Here is a 23277-nt window from a genome sequence, read left to right on the forward strand (position 1 = left end):
GTTCTAGACTTTAAATAGAATTTAATTCTATTCCATAACCTTGAATCAGTAATCAATTCATATCATCTATTGCCTTTACTAGGACCGAGGATCAAATTCATATCCTTTGGAATAACTCAAAAGTTTATCCAAAAGTATGAATTTATTTGGTAATCTTCCCACTACAATATTGTACCCGTGTATTAGCTATATATCTAGAATAATGTTTGTGTGTATCTAATACAACCATCTCATTTCCAAATTACTTTATGTTGTCCTATAACAAATTTTGACATTTTTCTTCTAGAAAAAATCACCTTTACTTTGAAAGAGCCCTATTCCTCCTTTATGTAGCACTAACTTAAAGATGTCATTGAACTTTATTCCTTTACAAAAAGGAACCCTAGATCATATTATCCTCTAAATAGAATTCATAGATTGTGAATATAACAAAATAATGGTTCTAAAAGCCCATCTTTCACCAATCTTGAATACCATTTAGATTAATAAGATCTAGACATAAGTGCCAAAAATACAAAACCAAAGGATGGAAACTTTCTCTTTAAAAACATATAAATTTCCATCTAGAAAACAATCATGGACAATGCTTAGCTTTACCAAAACAGAAACAATTTCCTTTTGGTCATGCTTTTGAGACTAATTTCCTTTTGGCAATTACTAGGGCAACTAACTTGTCCAACTATTTGGTATTATAATTCCTCTTCTTATCACCCTTACCTTTCAGTTTAGGCTAAGAATTTGAATTAAATCATATCGATCTTAGCCTTAGCTTTTAGGATGTCTTCCGTTACGTAGAATTCACTAATCAATTCAGAAAATATAAAAAAATTTATTTTCAAAACAATCTGAATTGATCAAATGATTCTAACAAGGACTTGTGGATTACATCCACATGAGATTAACATTTAATCTCTACATCCAAGAATTCCAATTCATTTAAAAATAAAATATTTTCATAAAATGACATAGAATTGGAACTTCTTAAGCTTTTCTTAGCACTCAATATGATTTATACCAAGCATCTCATTTAGACTTAATATAAAGTCTAAGTCTAGTACTAACTCTTGCATCTCATGCAGTAGCACGATTGAGATAGAAGCCAATATAACATATTAGCATTTCAATAGAGACTATGATCATATCATAAGCTATCTTCCATAAATGCATCATGTATAGGAAATTAAGACAATGTTGAATCAAAATAGAATATTTACTTCAACTCCTTTAAGCACCATGTCCAAAATTATTTCTTAGTTAATGTGATTCAACTAAAATAGTAGCTAGAGGATAAAATTTATGACAACTTTATATTGAGACCATGAACTTAAATACCAGGACATTATCATTTTGCATCCATAACCATATAATATGGAACCCGAAAACATACTATACTAGGTGCAACGACAACCTAATCCCGCAATTAATATTCCTCAGCATAGAGTGAATACCAATCAATATGATCATGCGAGAATTATTCTCTTTATTAATGCTATCATGGTAACTCTTACCAAACAAAAATAATTTGCCGCTCTTCCTTTGGCCTCTAAGTAATAATAGCAAGAACTCAGCATAGAGGATGCTATCAAACTTAGTCTAGTGTACNTCTCAATGATAGAAATGAACATATATGACCTCCCACAAGAGAATGATTACAAATCTTTGAAACTTTTCATTTGGCTTCTTTACAAATCATAACATTTGGTCATTTATGAACAAAACATCTCATTATGAGATCAGTGCTTGAAATTTTTGATATTTTAATATTTAAAATAAGCCTTTGGCTTTTTTAGCATCATACATTTCAAATTAAAATGTCGCTTTCCCTTTTTCCTAGTCAAATACTAGTATATGCGACGACTTTTGTAGGTCATTATCTCTTTTCATTTTGAGATTTACATTTGGTGAGCTCTTTTGCAAAAACAAAACAAAATAAAGTGGGAAGAGATATAGGCACAAGTCTATGCAAGTATCAAGATCATCAAGACTATTGATCAATCATTCATGACAAGCTTGAAGATCTATTTACAACACATAGTTTTTAAGATTTCTCCCACACAGATATATGTGCATACATAACAAGCTAAGCTTGTAAATGCACTAAGCCATTAGTACTTCGTACTAGGCCAAATTCACATGAGATATGTGCTCAAACATATATGATCAAACTTCTTGAATTTTTTTTTTTTTCACTTTTTATGTGGTTTTGGATTTTTACACACACAAAACAAAGACATAAAAGTAAGATCAAAAACAAAAACAAAACAATGCATATAAAGAGATGCATGATGCACAAATGCATGACAATGAAGCACCTAATGCATGAAGGGTCCTACAAAGATCGAAAGAATTAGATCAATGACCAAAAGAGTAAAAGCTCAATCATAGGAACCCTTCCTCATCCAAACAGAATGATTGTTTGGAATGAGTGTCTCATGAGAAGTGAGACGAGGGTTGGAAGAATGAGAATTGGAGATGCACATAGACAAGGAGGCAAGTACATTAAAAACTTTCTTTAACAACTTACCATTTTCCCCCAAAATTCAATTTAGCTTTGATATCACAACTTCTAAACAGCTCAAGTTTCTCTTTTTCTTTTAATTCTTTTAAGAGCTTGAAACTTAGAGCAATGCGGTCTTAGATGACCAAGGGCACCACAATGGTGACAAACAATGTGTTTATGTCCATTAGACCTTTTGGGAAGGGATCTAGCAACATGAGTTTGTTCTCTCTTAACTTATGACATTGAGGTCTTATATGACCAATCACACCACAATGGTGGCAAGTAGGAACAAACTTAGATCCATTCAATTTCCTAAGATGGGACCTAAATAGAGGCTTTGACTTAACAGCCTTTTCTCCACTTTTTGATTTCTTTTATGTGGAGGAATGTACACCGATTTGTCCTTAGAGGTAGAACTCACATTAGGCATAAAATCAGGCACCACAACATGATTGCAACATATATTATCTTCCTTTTTAGCAACAAGTTCAACAATCAAATACTTGGCATGCATCTTAAGAGATTCATTTTCACATTTTAGCTCATCACCAAGTTTGTTGGACAAAACAAGTTTAGCATCCAAGTCCATATTTAAACATTCAAACTCTTTCATCTTTTCAAGAGAATTTTCAGCAAGCTTCTTATATTTTTCAACCAATTTATTGGATTCATTGAGCTTAGCAATCAAATCATCCTTTTCATAAATGAACTTGCTCAAATTCTTTTGAAACTTCTTAGCTTCTTTCTTCAAGAGTTTGTCAACAACACCTATAGATTCAAGTAACATGTCATCACAATTATGAGGACTAACACTTATAGAGGCATTTTCACAAACACATGGTATGTTACAATCAACAACATCCATAAAAGCATACAAAACATTATCCATGGCAAAACACACAAGGGTCAAGGATCACACTTAGGTAATAAAATGAAAACAAGTGTACATGTTCTGATACCAATTGAAAGCTCGAAAATGAGTCAAAAACACAAGAGTTGTTTAGACCCCCAAATCAAAGTTACGGCTTGGTTGATTTTACACTAACTTAATACTAAGTGTGGAATAGTGTAAACACAAGCGTACATGCAAGAGAACTACTATAATCCATATTTAAAGCAATACAGCAGTAAAAATGAAATGAACAAAAGTAGGAAAGAGAAATGCCAACACAAATAACACCGAGACGTGTTATCGAAGAGGAAACCGAAGAACTCGGGGAAAAACCTCTCCGCCACCCTCCAAGCGGTAATCGATCCACTAGACAGTCAGTTGGGATACATGGGTTAGCAAGAGACCCTCTAAGCCTAATCTACCCAATGTACCTAAGCCCTTCAAGCTCCTACTCCAACAAGGCTTCTTGGAACCGTGTTTTGTCTAACTTTCCAGATCCCACAATACACCTGATTGCATCCACCAAGCCTCATCGGCTTCTTTTAGCAAATCCCCAAAGCTTCCCAAACTCTAAAACACTCTTTACACTCTGAATAGGTATGGGTTGTATTTGGGTACAAATCTCCTCTCAAAGTATGACAATGGGAGAAGGATGGAGAAAAGGCTACAATGATTTTTTTTGTTTTTTGTTAGGTGCGTGTATATGTATAACTTATCAAATAAAAAAGTGTGTATATATAATAAAAAAGCATGTATGTGTGTGTGTGTGTGTGTGTGTGTGTGTGTGTTTGTTTTTTTTTTTTTTTTTTTTTTTGGGAAAGGGGGTGGGGGGTTATAATATATTAGTGCCACAACTTAGCCCCCAAACAAAAATTCCTAGCTCTGCTCCTGCACTACCTTGCAATGTTTACCCATGGTTATGGCATTACATTTATCTAGCATATGAACCAATAGAGTCAAAAAGCCTACGTTTTTTGAGTCACAAATATCAACATCTAACTGGCCATAGTCAAGAGATTACTTGTACGATTAGAATTGTTGTTGTTGTTCGGAATTTAAGGTTTGATTGATAGAATGGTCATGGTGCTATGGATTTTTTGCTAGAAGACTTGGTTCTGTTTGGGACATATTTATGTAATTGGCCAATCCTTTGACAAAGCGCACTTTACTTATAATTTGGTAGATCTAGGATGAGTTTAGTACATCAATAAACAAGTGTTCAAGTTTAGTATTGAAGTCATGCAAGTCTGACCAAGAAACAAGTGACGTAGTGCTGTTCATTAAAGCTAGACAAATCTCTCGACAAAATCCTTTCTATCGAGGTTTAATGTTGAAGCTTAACAGAAGCTTGACAGAAGCTGTATTTGTCGAGAAATACGAAATCAAAATTTCCCAATCTGATTACATGCATATCCTTGAGCATTTGTCTAGGGTTTCTTTTCACACAACCTAAGACATATATAATGATTATTTTAAGGGCCGTCATAGGTGATGCAAGGGATTCAAGTTGCTACAGAACAAAATACATGCATATTGTGACTGGAGGCCCCAGTTCATCTTATTCTCTATAGAAGTTACTGCGTCTTTACGCCAAAGGTTTTGTAACCAAGGAACTTTCTGATCTTTATTGTTGATGAACTGAAGAACTTTGCAGCCAATAATCTTCCTTAAGTTGGTGTGTTAGTCACGTATTGGGATCTGTGCATCATTGGTTAGTCACATACTAGGATTCGTGCATTAAACGGAGAGATTGCCACTACAATACAAGTCTAATTGGGTATTCGGGTAAGGGTTCAATTGTAGGTTGGTATTGGATACTGGAATTCCTTTTAATTATAACCGCTTGTGATTGATAATAATAGATTCTCGGGAGTGGTGACCTTAAATTCATTTGGTAGGGTTTTGCCTCAGTGGTTTTTGTAAGGTAGAATTTAATCAACTATTTTGTTGGCTTTATTCCTTACCAATTTGCTTGTAATTCAACATTTAGAAACCTTGTATTTAGGTGAGAATCATGTAAGGGTAGTGTGTGAGAGTATGAAGAAATGCTCATGAGTGTGCAGAAAAACTCATGAGTGTGCACTCAACAGGGCCTCGCAGCTGGCAAGTCGCCAAAGGAGGCAGATGTGTGAGGCATGCCGAGGAGCTGAAAAGTCATGCCAGCTGGAGCACTACAGGACAAAACTTCTAGTTTGGCCAGGTAGTTAGCTCGCGACTTAGTCAAGTAGCGAGGCCAAGTCGCCAGACCACTCTATTTAGAAAAAACAGACCATTTGCATTTCAAACACAAACTAGTATAAATACCCCTTATACTCACGTATTGTAGAGAGCTTCTAGAGAGAATTTTGAGAGAGAAACTCTAGAGAAAAATAAGATTCACTCATCCATAATCTTCATCCTTGTTTCTCCAAATTTCTCTACTCTCACCATCTCCATTGTTACATCCTTGAGAGGTACAATAGCCAAATCCTTATCTCACTATATCTGTATCTGTGAGAAGGTTGTTTGATGCTTGGGAAGTAGTTAGGAAGGGAGCAATTGATATTGGTTGATACTATGGGCTATAGCGGAATTCGGTAAGGTAGAGAAGACAAAGGTTCGGCGTAACCTCATTAGGTACACTGGGTAGATTAGGTTTGGACGGTCTTCTGCTGTTCATGTATCCTAACTTGATTCTCTAGTGGATTATTGACCGCTTAAAGAGTGGCAAAGAGGTTTTACGCTGAGGACTTCAGTTTCCTCTTCAATAACACATCGTTGTGTTGTCTTTGAGTTTGCATCTCTATTCCATTAATTTTTTCCATTTAATTTCTACTATGGTTGTGATTTTATTTGGTTTAGATTATTTTATCAACTCTGTTTTAACTTATTTTCATATTCTACACATACATTGTTTAATAATAAGTTTGAATTGGTAATTTATAATTTGGGGGTCAAAACGTTCATAGGTGTTTACACACTTTTTGAACATTCAATTTTCCCCATTCATAAACAAATCACCTATGTCAAATTTATTTTCTGCTGCATTTAACTTAGTTGGTGATTTGTTTGGGCTACCTCGCTATTGCATGTTAAATTGACTTAATTAATTCACTTGAATAATTAATTAATTAATTTTCCAAAGAGGTCAATACATTTTTGTCCTATCAAGTGGTATTAGAGTGGGCACACTTTGATTAGGTTTAATCTTTGTTGTGTAATCCATTGACCCCTATTGTCATGGCTACAAGCGGCATGAAAAGATCTTTTATTACAAATACATCTTTCTTTTCTAATCTCTCTTTGATTAAGTGTTTTAGAAAATGTAAGTCTAAAAGTTATTTGAAAGCTATCTTGATGATTGTTGAAAATGGTCGTAGTGTGACAAGGAAGAAACTAGACTGTCTCAAAATAAAGATGTGTGCAATGCAGCTCATCTGAGAAGGGTGAAACTTAAAAGTTTTATTCATTAGTGGCAAAAGAGAGAGAAAACCATTCCTACTAGTTTGTCAAGTAAGCATAAAGTGTGCTTTATGATGAAGTCTGCATTTAAGGTAATGAACACATGTTTATGGTACCTTCATAGTGGATGCTCGAGACACATGACTGGAGACCATTCTCTCTTTGAGATTTTTGAGTCCAAGAAAGGTGGAAATGTCACTTTTTGGTGATGGGAGCAAATCAAAAATTAAAGGGAAGGGAACCATCTCTCTACCTGGACTGCTAGACATTACAAATGTGTTGTATGCAGAAGGTCTAAGAGTGAACTTGTTAAGCATAAGTCAGATATGTGATCAAGACTTCATGGTGTTGTTCTCAAAAGGGAAGTGTTTCGTTTTGAATGAGTCTAGAAAGAAACTCATAAGCAAAGTCCGCACTCTAGATAACTGCTATGGATGGGTACCTGATGCTGATATTGTGTGCAATAGTATTCATTTGCCATGGCACCAAAGAATGGAACATGCTAGCTACAAACATCTATCAATTGTATCTAAGCATGAATCAGTGTTGGGAATACCAAACCTCAGTAGGGTTAGCAATGTTGTGTGTGGACCATGTCAGCTTGGGAAACGAACGAATGTAAAACATACAAGTACTCAGACATCAACTACATCTAGACCTCTGGAACTACTACATTTGGATCTCATGGGTCCAACTAGAACCAAATCTCTTGGAGGAAAGAGATACATCATGATTGTAGTAGATGATTTCACCAGGTACACTTAAGTCATTCTTCTAAGATCCAAGTCAAATGCTCTTGAGCACATTGAAGCTTTGTGTACAAGACTGTAAAATGAGAAGAACATGAAGATTGATCAAATTCGAAGTGATCATGGTAAAAAATTCGAAAACTCATACATGGAATCTTTTTGCACTAGATCTGGTATATCTCAAGAATTATTTACTCCTATTACTGCTGAGCAAAATGATGCAGTAGAAAGAAATATCAGAGTCATTCAAGAGGTGGCTAGAGCCACATTACACATAAAGATGTGGCCATAAATTTATGGGGAGAAGCAGTCAACGCCGCATGTCATATGGTTAGCTGGTTATATTTCAGATCCGGAACAAAGAAGACTCCCTATGAATTATGGAAGGGAAGAAAGTCGAATGTGAAGTATTTCAGAATCTTTAGAAGTACTTGTTTCATCCTTAAGGCCAGAGAGAATGTGGGAAAGTTTGACTCTCGAAGCGATAAAGGAATATTTTTGGGATACTCCTCCATAAGCAAAGCTTATCAGGTGTACAACAAAAGAACCAAGATGTTCATGGAAACCGTGAATGTTGTTATTGATAAAGCTTTAAATTCTGGTTCTAAGAAAAGTAGTGAGGAAATACCTAAGGAAATTCTTCCTTTAGAGCCTAAGGTTGTTCAAGAAGAAGTTAATCAAGAGCTCGTTTTTCCAAGTACTCCAAGTGTTGTAGAAGTATCAGCAGATATTCCTACATCACTTGAGTCTGAATCTCATAAAGAAAAAGGACCTTATACATATCCTTTCTGTTAGGTTCTAAAGTTTAGAAATTTATGTATTTAGAACTCTAATTTGTAATATTGGCAAACCATGATCAAAACAATATGTTTAGTCTTGTTTAAGCTTGCTTAAAGTTGATTAATTATTGTAAAGTTGGAATCGAGAAACTGTAGATGCATTGGGGCATTTCAGTCTGGCTCAATCGATCGAAGAATAGACTCGATCGATCGAAAGTTGACCAGATTGCGTTTTCTGCAGTTTTTCCAACTCAGCCTTAACTCATTAAAATGTTTAGGGTTTTATGTTTTTGCCCTAGGTATATAAGGCAAAACCCTAGCCACATTTTTAAAGTTGCTCCAGTTGTATTGTTACTCATACATTGCTGTTTTGTGTAAATCTCTTGTGAGATCTAGAGGAGCTTTCCTTTACACAAAGTTTAGGGTTTTCAAGATAAAGATTACTTCAACATCTTAATGATTAACAAGGTTGCTACCATTGAAGTTTAAAGAATATCAAGCGTGGGTGCTTGTAGCTGATTGAAGAATTCAAGAAAGAAGGAGTCCGTGGATTCGGAGCTTGCACGTGGTCGTGTCAGTAAGTTCTACTGGTAGTAGCATTAGGAAGTCGAGCAGGTAGCTTGTAAGTCCTTTTGTATAAACTTCGATTCTTTCATAGTGAATTCAGTTTTGCCTTGAGGATCGATGGGTAAAATCCTCCCCAGGTTTTTTACCGGTTTGGTTTTCCTGGGTGACCATATCTTGTGTTATTTATTATTCTGCTGCTTTGTATTCTTGATATGATTGTTTGATTGTTTTAACCTAGAATTGCTTAATTTGACTAAGTAACAACTTGGCTAATTAACTAGGCTACTCAATCTGGTTGTGTGTTAAGGGGTCTAAAACCGTTCAAGTGGTATCAGAGCGGGTAGCTCTTTTGTTAGAGATTTTTTAATCTCTGTGCTGATCCTTGACCCCTGTTGTCATGGAGTATGGACACTCTCTTGTTGTTCCTCCTCACTTTGATGGGAATAACTATGCTTATTGGAAAGTAAGGATGAAAGCATTCCTGAAATCCATTGATGAGAGAGTTTAGAATTCCGTTGAATACGGGTGGGAGAAGTCTATTACTCCTGTGAGTGAGTGGCAAACTTCTGAAAAAGAAGCAGCTAGCTTCAATAGCAAAGCTATGAATGCCATCTTCAATGCTGTTTCTATGGAGGAATTTAAGAGGATCTCTAATGTTGAGGTTGCTCATACTGCTTGGAAAATCCTNAAAAAGTGGAACGGAAGGAGTATTATTTTTAAATTAACTTCAAAAGGTTCAAACAAACAAATGATTACTCTATGTCTATGGTTTAAAATTGACACCTCGAACCATTTCCCTCCCTCCAGATCCCCAAGTACTTTGTATATATAGAGATGTCAATTTAGCTACAAAGTTCTTGGTTTAAAATTGTTTTTATAAAGCGACTCCAAAGTTCAGTGGATGTCAAGGCATTTTACCTCTCATAATTATTAAAAATCACAACCTTAACTTATAAGTGGAATATTATTATGAAAAATATAAACACTATGTATTTGTATATTAAAAATTCTAAACAAATGAGCATAATATAATTGATATGTTATTTTCCAATGAGTTTAATAATATAAAATTACTACTCAATATTTACATGAGTGCCATTTTGTTGTCCAAATTGATCTTTAAGTATTTATAAAGCGTGCACAACATATATGTTTACGAAGATATACGTTCGTTAGTTATACATTTTTTCCATTTTGAAGTCAAATCTTGCCAAATGGCTATTGCTATTAGGGCAGTTGACCAACATCGTCCCAATTTATAACTGAGTGTCCCAAATCTTAGTTCTTTTGGATTATTTATTTATTTTTTGGTCATAGACTTACATTTTGCTTGGAAAGTAATAAGAACTAAAACAGTCAACTGGAAAGAATTTGTAACAAAACGATAAATTATATAATTTTAACCCAAAACATACAAATACACATTTATACATTAATATATCATCGGTGGAAAATTGTTGAAAAGTAAAGATATTTCCTACATTTGTGATCCATAAATGAAAAAAAGGTTACAATTAATTTTATTTTTTTAAAAAGGCTTGTATATACATAATGAAATATCAAGAAATTTAATTAGGTTTTGTTAGAAAATTTTTATAATTGCCTATGCATTGAAAGAGTGTGTGTTGGCTTGTGTAAGCACAAATATTAAGATTTAAAATAAAACAAGTAAATTAATACACAAATATCAATATAATTAAAACAGTGAATACAATGTTCGTCCAATTTCATTAAAATTTTGTTATTATAGATATAATTTTCTAAATTGAAAATAGTTTAGAAAATTAATATGAAATTTTTATGTGAGATTATCTTTCAATTTTTTTTTTCATTAATTAAATACTTAAGAGAAATTTTTTAAATATAATAGCATTGAAAACTGAGGTGGTATTATGAGTAACCATTACATGAAACAACTCTTACACGAGGCTAAGTCCATTCCACTTCGACCGTGACTGGTAATCCATATAACATTGAAAGTCATAAATCATTCCCGTGTTGGGGAATCGAATAATAGCAATCTATGATCCGTAAATAGTACCGTGAAACCTATTTTTAATATTTTTTTAATAAAATGAATGTAGATCCCATGAACAGTACTGCTACAGTACATAAACAGTGCAACTACAGTACGTAAACAGTGATAATTGTCCCCTAAAGCAAAACGCGTGAAAAAAAAAAAAAAAAAAAAAAAAAAAAAAAAAAAAAAAAGGAAAAGCAAATTATGTTTGGCACTATTTCTCTTGGTTTTGAAAACAAGGTTGGTCAATTTATTTTCACATAACATGTCTTATGTACCTTGTTTAGTTTTGATGAGCTTATTTATTGCACTTGACTAGTTGAAACTTTGTAGTTCATGTTGTGTGGGAAAGATGTTTATGGTTATTGATCACTTTGTCTTGATCTTAAAGTCACGTGTTATTTGACTGTCGAACTTGATCCTTTTGAGAAAGGCATAAATAACCATCTCGTCACTGTTCACTAGCCAATCATGAACACCTTAGTGCATATCATAAGATTCTGTGCTCGAGAAAGTGTAGCACATGCACAAAAAGAACATAAGGTGTTGCCTCAGCTTAATTGCTTAATGCTTAAATTGGTGTGTACTATTAGGCTTGATGTCATCTCACATATATAAAATTGGTGTGTACTATTAGGCTTGATGCCATCTCACAAAAAAAAAAAAAAATGAGGCAAAAATACAAGAAATTTACATGATTGTAAACTTTCGTTCTAGGAGATGTGGGAGTTATAGGATGTAACTCTTTAGGTGATAGTCTCTTTTAAATTCTATGTGATGGATTGTGTAGACTTTGTGATTAATTGCTATTCACATATCACCTCACATGTATCTCAAGTTTTTGCTAGTTGCACACACTATATAAGTTACTCTTTGCTAAACTTTGTACATGTTATTGTGTGTGTTTTTGGTCTAACCAACCAAGTTTGCAAATACTTTGAGAAGCAAAACATTTTTTTTGCTTGAAAATTTAAAAAGAAGAATGGCTAAAATTTTCTTTGGAGAAATTGGGATTAAAACTTGGGTTTTTGGAAAAGCATTCCATCTCATACTCATGCATTTTGTTTCAATTAGTTTAATGCTTTAAGGAGTTGTTTTCAAAATATGGTTTGTGATTTTCAAAACTGTGATTTTTCTCAAAACTTTTGTGAGCCTCTGCCCAGTTTGATCGATCCATTCTGATTTTCGATCAATCGAAAAAGTGCTTTAATTTGTTTAAAAATGACTGTTTGACTCGATCAATCGAATGTATTTTTCGATTAATCGAAAGTCGCGAATCAGGTTTTTAAAAACACTGTTCTTGACTGATTCAAACACTTTTTCAAAAAGTTTTCAAACTTTTTCTTTCTCTCTCCGACTCGACAAGGATAAAAGTCCAAATTTTTGTCGTTTTCCTCCAGATTTTTTGCAAGGTTTCTCTTTCCTCAAGCCGGTATGACTATCTTACCCTTTCTTTTGAGTTTATTTACTTATTTCATGCATTTTTCATGCATTATTCTTTAAATTTTCGGACCTTTCTCTTTTTGGGATTTTTGTTGATTCAAGCCTAATTTTTTGTAATTGATCAATGGGTTTTTGTGGGGACATGCTATAAACATGATCTTGAAAGTTTAATTTGATTAATTTTGGGTTTTGTGAGCAATTGAAAATTCTAGGGCTTGTAATTGATCCGAATTGGGGATTTTTGCTCAATTGGGTTTAATTGATGAAATTGGCTTGTTGTTTTGATGAAATTGGTTATTATAATTTGTTTTCAACAATGTGTGATGATCAATTCATCATTTTGTTTCAAAATTTTCAAGTGGTTTTTCAAATTTTTTAGGGTTTTTGTTAGAAACTCTATATTTGAGCCAATTTTGTGAAATTGAACCTAATTAGAACTGTGTTTACTGCATTAGTTCATGCATCATAACATTGTTAATGTTCATGCATCATATAGATTTTGTTCTATTTTTATTGTGCTAACTTGCAGTCTGCCGTTAGTTTTGTTTTATTCTTTTCTTTTGGTTTTCTCTTTGTGTCTCTATGCTTTCCTTAGCATCATGCCTAGGAAGACTAGAGCCCGTAGGACTATTCCCTCCTCTTCTCCATCCCCTCCTTCTTTTGACCGTGAGAAGTTTCTAAGTGAGAAAAACCAAGAGATTTTTGAGAAGCTAAACCTTAAGAGAAAGATTTGGGCTGAGCGTTCTGTTCTCTTAGATGAACTTGATCCTGCCATTAGGGCAAACTTTGAGCATCGGGGCTGGTTACCCTTGGTGGATATTTCTAATCCTCCTCCACCTTCTGCCTTGATTAGAGAGTTCTTTTCAAACATCTCTATCCGCATCTATGATTCCAACACTTCGGTAAAGAGTTGGATATGAGGCGTAGAGTACACCATTACTTCCCGGGTAGTGGCTGATGCTTTAAGGGTACCCGTGGTCCAAAATCCTGTCTATCCTTATGATAAGTCTCCCGAGTTGAGTGATGTCTTGTCTTACATCACTGGGACTTCTATCCAGTGGGGTTCTGATCCTAGGATCACTTCTGCTGAGCTTTCCGGGTTGCACTATCTGTTCTTTATGATAGCCTATCATTCTATCTGGCCCATATCTCATGTTCACACCATTCCTCTCGAACGGTGTGTATTTTTGTACGCTCTGGTTACTGATGCTCCTATCAGTTTTCCTCATCTATTTCTTCATTCTTTGAACGATGTTTATAGGAGTTCATCTACTGCTCATGCTCTTGTTTCATCCTATTTTTATTCATAGGATTTTGCTTTATCTTGATCTTAGTGGCTTCCCTTCCTCTGAGCCCGTTCATGTGATTGCTCCCATAGGTGCATCTTTTCTTAGACAGAGGGCCGCTCATCCGAGAGCTGGTTCTAAACACCTTAGGTCTGAGCCTTCTAGTAGCGCACCTCCTCCTTCTTCTTCTACAGGTCCTGCTGGTGAGGATGTTCCTGATCCTGTTGGTGATGCTATTGCTGCTAATGTTCCTCCACCTCCTTCGACCGACTTTGATGTTCTTCGTACCTTGGAGACTGTCATGACCGTTCAGGCGGCTCATGGTCCGATTTTGGTGGACTTGCTTGATGAGATTCGCGCTCTACGAGCCGACCTTGCGCATCTTCATTCACCCTCACCACCTCCTTTTGATGCTGACTTGTGATTGCCCTTTGTCATTCCGTCACATAAAGGGGGAGTGGAGTTTTGACTTGTAGAGGGGTTTTTGTAGTTAGAGGGAGACTTTTTGTTATTGAGGAGCTTGTGGAGTTTTTAGATTGTATCTAGGTGCTTCACTTTGTATATCATTTTTAGGGATATTCATGTTAGAGGGAGTAACTTTGATTGATATACATGATATATTCATTACTTTGATTGATTTACATGATATATTCATTGATTCTTGTTGCTTTGTGATTCACTGCTTATTGATTAATATTTGTGAGATGATCATTAATATATGTCTTTATTCTATGTTGTGTGAATCTTACAAGAATGTTATGCCTGTTGTTTTACTCTTTTCTATCACACATGCGTTTATGCATTTGTTGAGTATTTCAGGAATATACAGGTTGATTCAACTGAGCTGCTGTCTACACTTGCAACTAACGGATAGTAGTTAGGATTGAATTTGAGTTTATGAGCATTATTTTTGTAAAGGCTGTTTACTTGTAAACTTTGAGCTTTTAATTTGTGTTTTGTCACGGATTGCCAAAGGGGGAGTTTGTTAGGTTCTAAAGGTTTAGGAATTTATATATTTAGAACTCTAATTTGTAATATTGGCAAACCATGATCAAAACAATATGTTTAGTCTTGTTTAAGCTTGTTCAAAGTTGATTAATTATTGTAAAGTTGGAATCGAAAAATTGTAGATGCCACTACAAAAAAATCGATCTATTGCGGTGGACCTATTGCGGCGGGTGAGAAAACAGCCGCTACATGTAGCCTATTGCGGCGCAATTTTGGCCAGCCGCTGTACAAGGGGTCTATTGCGGCGGGCCAATGACCCGCCGCAATAGGTCTTGTATATTGCGGCGAAATACAGCGGCAGGCCAATGACCCGCCGTAATATGCTCGTTATAATGGCGTTAAACTGAGATATAACGGCGGGTCACATGCCCTGCCGCAATAGACCCCTAAATTGCCCCCGCTGTGTCCTGAAATTTTCCCTCTGTTTTTTTTTTTTCCTTTTCATTTTAGCGCCTTTTCGTTTTTAGCCTTTTCATTACTCTCCCACACAGACTCTCAGACTCTTCGAAAATTTCTCAGTCTCGTCTCTACCACTACCCACAAACCCACAGCCGCAGCCACCACCACCCACAACCACAACCACAGCCGCCACCACCACCACCCAACCACCATCACCCACAACCACAATCACCAATCACAAAGAAAAACAAACCGTAAACCCACAGTCAACCCAACCCGCAACAAACCCACAACAAACCCAACCCACAACAAACCCACAGCCGCAGCCACCACCACCCACAACCACAACCGCCACCACCACCACCCAACCACCATCACCCACAACCACAATCACCAAATCACAAAGAAAAACAAACCGTAAACCCACAGTCAACCCAACCCACAACAAACCCAACCCACAACAAACCCACAGCCGCAGACACCACCACCCACAACCACAGCCGCCACCACCACCACCCAACCACCATCACCCACAACCACAATCACCAAATCACAAAGAAAAACAAACCGTAAACCCACAGTCAACCCAACCCACAACAAACCCACAGTCACCACTAGGCACATCACCCACCCACCTGCCACCACCGTAAACCCCAACCCAAAATCAACCCACCATTAGCCACCACCACTACAAAACAACCATTAAATCACAAAACCCAGCCATCACAAATCACCAATTACAAAACAACCACCAAAACACATCCATTACAATTTACGAATCACCAATCAGTCCCTCTCTCTACTCACACACTAGAAGACCGGTGAGTTCCCTCTCAGATCTTCGATTTCAACTCAATCTAAGTAAGGTTTCATTTTGTTCTCGATCTGTTAAATTAGCATGTGGTTTCTTTGAATCTAGGGTTTGTGAATGTTTTAAGCTTTGTGATTGTGTTTTCTGTTTGGGTGCTAGGAAATTTGTGGAATAGCGTGGAAAGTTAAGATTGTGTGGAGTTTGTAGCTGTATTAAGCTTTTTGGGCGTTCATTTTTGATGTATGCTTATTGGTTATTGAATGTTTTTTTGTTTTGTTTTATGTTTGGGAGGTGGGAAAATAATGGTAAAGCATGGAAATTGAAATTTTTGTTTAGTTTGTTGAAATATCACATTGAATAAACTATAGTCCTGTACTTGTTTGTTTTCTTTATATTATTTGGCCCGTTTATACCAGCTTGGGTTAAGGTCTGGTGATTCGTGTGGGTTTGGATTTTTATCCCTGGAGAGGGCCTTGAAGCTTTATGTACAGGTTTATGATTAGGAGTCTAGTTATCACATTATAGTGTTGAAATCTTGGTCAAGACAGTTGAGTTTTGAATTTTATATCTTTATCTATGCTACCACAACAGTGTAGTACCAATTTTCTGAAGCAGGGTGATTTCCACCAAAAAGAAAAGAATTTTTTTTTAACCAAAACACAAGTCCTTTAATGTGTCACTTGGGAGAAAGCATATAACCATTGTGCATTACTTTTTGGTTCTGTTGTTTAGTTTCTTACTATTGCTGTATTGCCTTATTCTGGCTGGTATGTTTGCAATAGTACATTTTAGTCTGCAAAATTATTTTTGGCTAAATAAAAGGGTAAGAGTAATCCTTCAGCCATATGGCTGCCCTATACGTTGTCACAGTAGTTTACTAATTGCTCAAGAACCAATGTTTGGAGACAGAATTTTTTTTTTTGGTTGGTTGTTGATAAGATTCAAACGTAAAATTTCTTGTAATTTGTTCTATAATTTTCAAATTTGAGTACTTTTGTGTGGGGATTATAGATTAAGTTAGCAGACCATGATTGAAGAGACTAATTTCATTGAATTCTGAGGTTTTGTGTCTTTTTGATTCCTTTAATGTTCTTCCTTTTTTTTTGGGGGTATTTATTTTGTTTCTTGGATGATTTTGTTTTTTAGTCTGATAACTTTAGTAGTATTTAGGCAATGAACTCTAGCTCAAATGATGTCTCTTTTACTTGCAAAAGGAGGGTAGGGAATGAGGTCGTGGGTTCGAGATCTAGTATATGCGTGTGTTGTCACAAAAGTTTACCAGTATTCGGTTCATGGGTAGAAAGATAGGCTTGATACTCCAAATTGAAGCTTGACCTTGTTTTGTCCCATCAACCTTGATCACCCGTTTTCTCTTCTTTGTTGCTCTTAGCCTGATAAAATTTGCCTATCTGCTACTGTTGTTGATTATGTGGAAGGTTTGAATATTCGGTGCTGTCATATGAGAACTAATGGTTAAACATTGTAGTAAGTTGCATATTTTCTATATGGATCAAAAGTCAAAAGATAAATGATATGACTGCTTGCTTTTTTTTTTTTTCTTTTTTTTTTTTAAAGTCTATTTAAATATCCACTTTAACTCATCCATTACCATTACTTCTTGAGGGGATGGAAAAGTTTCTTTTTTAATGGGTATATATTTTAGGTATTGCTTTCATATCCACTATGTTCTGTTGTTTCATACAGTTTAAAGAGAATTCATTATAAATAGCAGAATGGCAGATTTATCCTACAACTTGAATTTTTTTTCCTTCATATTTCATGTTAAGGAGTTCATCCTTTTTGGTTTAGCAGATTTATAGAGTATACCTTTGGAAGTAATATTTTTCCCCTTGAACCAATTTGTAGGATGGGATGAAGGTGTGCCATGAATGCAATTGGGAGAAGTTGCTCGTCTGTGGGTAATAATCAATTTGTGTGCTACTTTGACTATTTCAAATTTCTATTTTTTTGCACATAAAATGGAATCTACAAATTTCTATTTTCTCTCTAATCTAGGTTCAATCTCTTTCTCTCCCTCTCGGTTTAAAGCTTTTATCTCCCTCTAGACCTTGATCGACCTTTCTGATATAAAGAAAGGAGATTGGACTGCACAGGAGGTTTGTATTTTTCATGTTTTTGTGAAGTTCTATGTATTGTGATCTAGAAGCTAATATAACTGTATTTTTCATGTTTTTGTGAGTTTGTGAAGTCATCTTTGCTGGAAAGACTTCACCTAGTGTATTACTGCTTTGATGACATCGTCCGACTAGCTAATATAACCCCATGTGCGTCCAATACTTTGTTGTTGTTTTATTTTGGATTTTTTTTATAATAATTGGTGATGGTGTATGAGTGATTGGAATGAGATTTTTTGGTGTTTTTGTGCTTATCTGTTTACAGTTACAGTAAATGAAATTGAGGCGTTGCGCGAGTTGTATAAAAAGTTGAGTCAGTTTTATGTAGCAACATCGAAGAAGAAGACGGAGAAGGTGTTGAACCCATTGTTCGAGAAGCGCCCTAAGCAGTTTGGGGTGTTGCCACTGAAGAGAGATCTGACCCGATTCGTCAAATGGCCTAAGACTGTTCAGCTTCAGAGGAAAAAGAGGATCCTCAAGCAGAGGCTCAAGGTCCCACCAGCTCTCAACCAGTTCACCAAAACCCTCAACAAGAACCTTGGTATGTATACTATTTGATTCTTACCTTTTTTTTTTTTTACACTGCTCCAATTATTTGAGATTTGTCGAACCATATTGTTGAACCGTTTTATGTTTGGTGGCAATGGTAAAACATCTGGTCATGATTTGATGATGATGAGGATATGATTCAGCTTTCGTATTTTATTTGAGACATAGATTTGGTGGCAATGGTAATGAGTTCATCTAGAAGTCGCACATGAGTATAGTCTTTGTCCAATGGCAACTATTTATATAAATTATTTGTTTTTATTTATTTATTTTTTTGGTTTGAGAAAACTATAAATTATTAGTTGGATAATGAGTTCATTTACACAAAGGGCACCGATTTCTTCCGGGATTGGAGTATAGATTTCCCACTCACTTTGAATGCACATCATTATAAGATATGACATTTGGGTAACAGTCGCCAAGTTTGAAAGCAACCCATATTTTCTAATTGGCTAGTACCTATGACCAGTCTCCCAATCCCTTCAGGAACATCCAATTATATGGCCAAATGGGACCAAGAATTATAAAAAAATTAAAATAAAATAGGGTAGCTTTATTTCATTATTTTGAGATCTTGATGATGATGAGGATATGATTCAGCTTTCAAGTGGCAATGGTAAAACATCTGATCATGATTTGAAGGTATGTTGATCCTGTAACGATAATTTTTGTATTTTGAGGTTGTTTTATAGATTTGGATCAGTCAAGAATTTGTTTAATTGTTCATTTTGGTCTGAATGTAAGTCTACTCTTGTATGCTTCTTCATGGCATAACCTGAACAGAGATCTAATAATTCGTGTAGTTTTTCCAAATAGGAGTCTTTTGATCTTGGACAGATTTGAAATCTGTCTAAGTTGCTTATCTAAGTGGAGTGATAACCATGGTTTTAGGTTTTTTTTTTTTAAAAAAAAAAAAAAAAAAAACTCTAGTTAAAATATATTAAAAAAAAATATTAAAACATATAATTAGCTTTTGGCAAAAATCCCTTTATGGTACCTATATTTTGGCTAAGTTTTGAGTTTAGTCTTTTTGGTTAAAAGGTAAAATTTCCCTTTAAGTTTCACTAGAATTTACTTCAATTTTCTAACTTTGCTTTTATTTATTTAATTCTTCTAAAATTCAAGTTTATTACATTAAGATCTATCCATCAATTTTCGTTAATTTTTTTTAAATAAAAATTATGGAAAATATTTTTCAATCATTAGTTTATTTTTTTAATATAAAAATATTGAAAATAAAAATTTGAACAATTAACCGCAATAATTAATAAAAGTTGACAAAGAGTTCTTAATTTTTTTTTTTTCGTGCCCTTAAAATAGATAAAATTCTCCTTTTTGATTTGCAATTTCAATTTTGAGGCCTAAAAAATTACAATTCATAACTGAAATCTTACTTGTTCTGGATATGCATGCGTGCTCAAATGCATTGGTTGAGCAAAATTATGCCTGGTTGGGGCAATTGAATCCTAAATTTGAAATAAATATTTGGGGCTGCATTCCTCTTCATCATACTTGAATAATCATGTAATATATATATTGAAGTACATTCATGTGAATCCCTTATGGAATTACAAAAATATGTTTATATAATATGGGAAGAATGGTGCCAATGAATTTCTTTTACATATATATATATATATATAAAATAAAAACTATGACTAAATTAATTTATATCTTCATAAATCTATACTAATAATGAATAACTAAAGTATATAATTAGACTATATAATGAACTATTTTTATTATCAATAAATTACAAGTAATAATTTGATATCGCTTATTTACAAATTTACATAACTCAAATTCAAGTTTATATTAATATTAGTATATTAATGGAGTCTCATACTTACAAGAGACCAGACCACACAAATTTTTTTTTTCCTAGCTTTATGTATTATTCTTGTGTGAACAATTGAATAGATGGACTTCCCTTGTCACACTTTGTGTCTTATTTTTACCAATAGGCTGAAAGTGGAGGTGGGAAATGGAACTAGTTTCAAATGTTTCTGACCCCATCATTGTTTCAATCTTTTGACCCATCGGTCTTTGCCTCTCTCTTCTTATATCATTCTCTTTGTAGGTCTCCAACTTTCAACTTCAACTACAACCACTCAATTTAATATAAATGGTAAATTATAATTGTACGTCGTTTTTACCACTCATAACTTGAGGTATCAGAATTGTTGCATAGTTGTGGCACAAAAATATATGGTAAAACAAATTAAAAATTAAAGCAGAAAAAAGAAAAAGAAAAAGATAGATATAATAGTTGAGGTTAAAAATGAACCTTTACTATCAGTCCTTGAAAGAGACAGATCTCAACCGGTAAAAAAAAAAAACTTTGATTGTTGTTTCAGCATGATAAAACCAAACAATACAAATTTTACAAAATTACAGTACTTTACACATATGCATATACTATCAGAGTGGAGAGAGAAGTGAATCTAGCTACTTATAGTGAAGCCTGAAACTTGTAGAACTCAGCCTTAGCGGGTTGTGTTAAGGCCTTAAACAGCAACTTTTTGACCTTTCAATTAGACTGAATTCTCATTGCATGCCTCTTTCAATCCTTGGACACAACTAACTGACTAACAATAACTGCTAGCTGGCTACACTGATCTAATAGTCTAACTAACTAACTAACTGTTAAGCACATGGCTTCTAACTGATCAATCAATTAATAAGCACGTGACTCTAACCTTCAATTACAAAAAAAAGATACAAAACTTTAGTAAAGAACTGTCATAGACATTTGAAAAGAACGGAGCCTGATTGCTTGAAAGGGTTGGTAACTTGTTCAATTCTACCTTACATGACTGTATTTAGCAAAATAAATAAATAAATAATATGACTATATATCAATATATCTACTAATTGACAAACTCACTTGCTACACAATACAAGTAGAAATGCCTATTGCATAAAAGCATTACGTATTTTTTCTTTAAATAGATATAAAATATAAATGACAGAATTATAAAATTTGGAATCATTATTTCTAGACAAATCATTTCCTATACACATTAGTAAATTGATTTCTAATCGTTTACAACTAGAAATTAAACAAATAAAAGGTACATCAATGAGAGAATTTACACCTTCAAACCAAGAGTATATGACCTTAAAGCTGATAATTGTGGTCTCTTGAACTCCACTATGCCTAGGCAAACACCTGCAAAGTGGTAGCCAAATCAAGATGCATTTGTGAGGAGATTACCATATAACTAGGGGTGCCGTGAGTTTTATGAGAATACTAAGTATACTTTGTAAGTTAAGCTAAGTTATTGTCATACATTCCATTGTTGATTATTTTTCATTTATTTTTATGTGAAACGAAAGTTATTCCTCAATTCCATTATGTGGTTGGAAATTAGAATATTGACATTGTTATTATAGAGAAGATTAGGAAAGTCTATCTTCCATGTAGAATGACGATCTTACTTAGAAGGTCTTCAATACAAGAAGACCATCTTCCACCACCAGCTGTCCAACAATGAATGAAATAGAAACTAACTAGGGTATTTAATAACATAATGGATGATCGTTATCCAACAGCTACATACTCATTCAGTTGGAAGAAATTTCAGTAAATACAACAATTGATAAGTGTGGAAAATATCGTCTAGAACCGTCATTCAACACCAACCAACAAATGAATAGCCATATAAATGGCCCAAACGTAATGCGGATCATATAAATGCACAACATTAATTGGCAAACGGCCAACAATTAGAAAATAAGACTATAAAAGAACACACATCTCCATAAATAAAGTTACATGCTCCATGAGACACATAGACTGATTTTAATTCTCTAAGTTACTATATTAATTGTAAATAAATAAATATTACACACATGAGTTCGTTAAAGAAATATTTATTTATTTGCTTTTGTTATTTTTAATACAATGAGATCCATTAACTTATCTCTTAATTTTAGGATTGTAAATGCACCAAATTGCTCATACATATCTTCGACTTGGCTTCATAAAAATTTCATTCATATTTGTGAGTGACCAAATTGCTCATAAATATCTTGGACTTGGCTTAGGTTTATATATATTCTTTTTTTTGTTGGCAGATTGCAAAAAGAAGAGGCACTATAAGTGAGTGTGATCAAAGCATATTGCATTTGGTGAAAGACTTAAGGTACTCTCTCTCTCTCTCTCTCTCTCTCTCTCTCTCTCTCTCTCTCTCTCTCTCTCTCTCTCTCTCTCTTTGTGTTTGTGGTGGGTTGTTGAATTGGGGCAAGCAGGTGGCTTGCATGGAGTAATAAGGTGGTTTTAGTTAATATTAGGAGTGTTGACTGCTTTATGTAATATTGGATGATTGTTGTTGAGTTGTTTTTATTTGATTAATTCATTTGAAGGGCATGTAACTATCTTTTTCACACATGTGAAACGCTAAAATGGAATTGCATATTTAAAGAGATGTCCATTCCTAAAGACTATTGCTAGTAATGATGTTTGCTTAATTCATTTTAAGGGCATGTAACTATCTTTTTCACACATGTGGAACGCTAAAATGGAATTGCATATTTAAAGAGATGTCCATTCCTAAAGACTATTGCTAGTAATGATGTTTGATTAATTCATTTTAAGGGCATGTAACTATCTTTTTCACACATGTGGAACGCTAAAATGGAATTGCATATTTAAAGAGATGTCCATTCCTAAAGACTATTGCTAGTAATGATGTT

General features: G+C 34.4%; 1 long non-coding RNA gene across 1 annotated transcript; it reads left to right on the forward strand.

The window, feature by feature from the left end:
- The first annotated feature begins 15526 nt into the window (after positions 1-15526).
- Positions 15527-22923, forward strand: LOC136064942 (uncharacterized). Its single transcript, XR_010626597.1, has 5 exons — positions 15527-15945; positions 17762-17814; positions 17912-18012; positions 18296-18571; positions 22660-22923. It is a non-coding gene; the product is annotated as an uncharacterized LOC136064942 (long non-coding RNA).
- The last annotated feature ends 354 nt before the right edge of the window (positions 22924-23277 follow it).

This window comes from Quercus suber, unplaced genomic scaffold (assembly GCF_002906115.3).
Source record: "Quercus suber isolate HL8 unplaced genomic scaffold, Cork oak 2.0 scaffold_804, whole genome shotgun sequence".
NCBI classification, from domain to species: domain Eukaryota; kingdom Viridiplantae; phylum Streptophyta; class Magnoliopsida; order Fagales; family Fagaceae; genus Quercus; species Quercus suber.